Source organism: Citrus clementina, unplaced genomic scaffold, assembly GCF_000493195.1.
Source record: "Citrus clementina cultivar Clemenules unplaced genomic scaffold, Citrus_clementina_v1.0 scaffold_8, whole genome shotgun sequence".
In the NCBI taxonomy this organism is placed as follows: domain Eukaryota; kingdom Viridiplantae; phylum Streptophyta; class Magnoliopsida; order Sapindales; family Rutaceae; genus Citrus; species Citrus x clementina.
Genome location: NW_006262022.1, coordinates 15,658,039 through 15,660,892, shown reverse-complemented (window position 1 = coordinate 15,660,892; position 2,854 = coordinate 15,658,039). Strand labels below are relative to the sequence as shown.

General features: G+C 37.8%; 1 non-coding gene across 1 annotated transcript; it reads right to left on the bottom strand.

Moving 5' to 3' along the window:
- Positions 1-1,890: 1,890 nt before the first annotated feature.
- LOC112096579 lies at positions 1,891-1,994 on the bottom strand. The gene has a single exon (XR_002904480.1). It is a non-coding gene; the product is annotated as a small nucleolar RNA R71 (small nucleolar RNA).
- Positions 1,995-2,854: the final 860 nt, after the last annotated feature.

Genomic DNA, 2,854 nt, shown 5'->3' with positions numbered 1-2,854 from the left:
GTCACGATCCTGTTGGGCTAAAATTCTTATGTACTGTTGATGGTGACGTGGCAGCATATCAGTGGACGAAAAATCTCGTGTACGGTGCATGCATCACACAGGATTATTTTCAACCAAACCGCGTTACTGTTCATCCGGGTCAAACCGCGTTACTGTTCAAAGTCGGGTCAAACCGTGTTACTGTTCATCCGCGTGGTCAAACCGTGGACTGTTGACTAATGACGTGGCGCAATCCTGAGCGTCCAAACTGTTTTTAATCCGATGGCCATGATTTACTCCATGTATCTATAAAAAGGGGGCCTCCCCCCCCCTAATTTGATATCTCTGAATCCATTTTTGGGATCCATTTTCTCTAATTCCTTCTCCATCTTGTATTTTCTTCGTATTTTAATAAATTCCCATTTTGCCTCTAGTTCAACTATGAGTGGCTAATTTTCTTTCAAGCTTGGGTTGAAGGTGAAGTCTCAACATGTGTCATGGGCTTAATTTGGTAAATTTATTTTCTCTTCCCCTCTAGTTTTTGTGGATGTTTTGACTTCTCGTCGACAAATAATAATATTCTTGTCTAGTACCGCCTTGGTTTCACCGGCCCCCTAGTACAAGGTTATTATTATTTGGCACGATAAGCCCTTAGCACCATATTGATTAGAGCGTGGTTCATGAGGTGTGGATTCCCCCCTCATGATTTAATTGGCATTAATACGGATTATTTAGCCCATGATGCATGTTGATACGGATCCAGATACCCAAGTACGTCATTTCAATAGAATTATCTTCAATTTATTCTCGCCATTGCAATTCCAATTTTAGAATTTATTCTCGCCATTTTAATTTAAGTTTTAGCATATACCAAATCATTTCCACCATAAATCCAACAACCCATTTACAAAATTAATTCTATACACAATTAAAATCCACCTCCTCGTGGGATCGACACTCGTCACCATAGATCTATACTACAATAGATTCGTGCGCTTGCGAGTACATTAAAATTTGCACAACAAGTTTTTGGCGCCGTTGCCGGGGAGGTAAGTAATTTTAATTCATAGAATTAATTTTTTTGAATAATTTCTTTTATTTTTTTTCTTGTATTTTTTTTTTAAATTAAAAAAAAGAAAAAAAAAGTGAATCTACATTTAAAGGTTAGTATTTCTTTTCTTTTTCTCTTCTTTAAAATTCTGTAATTTAATTTTCCATTTATTTTTCTTTGTAATTTTTTTTTGTTTATCTTATTAATTTAATTTTTAGTTAATTTCTTTCACGTATTTATTTTTGTGTATTTTTATAGAAAGGTTGTAATAGCGCAATAAGGTTAGTATCGTAATTTCTCACTCTTCTTTATTTTTATTTGTTTTGTTCCCATCTTTATTTTTGGTTTTGTTTGCATCTTTATTTTTATTTTATTTGTTTTGCATGCATGGTCGTAGGTCATTATTACCTAATCTTGAACCTATAGACCTTGAATTAGAAAAAACACTTCGCACACACAAACACGTTAAAAATAAAATGGATTTACAAGCACCACAGGAGAGGCCATTTAAGGACTATTTTAGTCCCTTAGCTAATTTGAGCACGTCATGCATAAGATACCCAAATGTAGCTGCTAGGAGTTTTGAATTAAAACCTAGTGTGTTAAATTGTCTCCCTACATTTTATGGCCTAGAAAATGAGGATCCATATAATCATTTGAATGATTTTCATGCCATTTGTCAAACATTCAAATATGAGAATTTTTCAGATGATGATGTTAAACTTAGACTATTCCCATTTTCTTTAAAAGATAGAGCTCGTTCATGGTTAAATACTTTACCTGCTAATAGCATTTCATCATGGGAACAAATGGTAACGAAATTTTTGAATAAATATTTCCCAGTGCATAAAACCAACGCTATTCGCAGGGAAATCTCGGAGTTTACCCAGAGAGAGGACGAGCAGTTTTTCGAAACATGGGAGCGATTCAATGGGCTACTCTTGAAGTGTCCACATCATGGGTACGAGAAATGGCACCAATGCCAATACTTTTTGGAGGGATTATTGCTGAATGTGCAAGAATGGCTAATGGCAACAAGTGGAGGAGAGCTAATGTCAAAAAGTGCATCAGAGATTTGGGAATTCTTCCAGCGACAAGCGGATAATTCCCAACAACGGAGTCGATCACTCAGGAATACTAGACGAATCAAGGGAGTAAATGAGGTTCACATTGGCGAGTCAACTTCGGGAATCAAAGAAGTCAAGGAGATGGTTGAAGGTCTTGCTCGACAAATAGCATCGTTATCGACTGCTAAATCAACAGAATCACATGACCCTGACTCATATCCAGATCAAGCCAATGCCATAGGTGTAATGAGAAAGCCATCTAATTACAACCCATACTCCAACACATATAACTCTGGATGGAGAGACCACCCCAATTTTTCATGGTCTCAAGGATTCCAACAGAATGGACCAGCAGCTCCAGCTCCACCAATGCAACAAATTCCTCAAAATCCTCAAGCCTCTCAGCCCCCATTTAGACCATTCAATCAGAACCAGAACCACTCTCAACCTAGACCATGGGAGGATGCATTCCAGAATTTTAGGAATGTTACTCACTCCACGATTGAGCAATAGAACCGCACCATTGATGGACTACGAAATGAGTTGAGAGCGGGCTTCAACTCACAAGCCCAATCAGTTTCAAGCCTTGAGAAGATGGTGGGACAACTTGCTTCTTCAGTTCAGACCTTGACAATGACTGTTGAGAAAGGCAAGTTTCCAAGTCAACCAGTGCCTAATCCTAAAGGAGTACATGAAGCAAGTACCAGTTCACCACAGCAGCATGGAGAGGTCAAAGCAGTTATGACCTTGCGAAAAG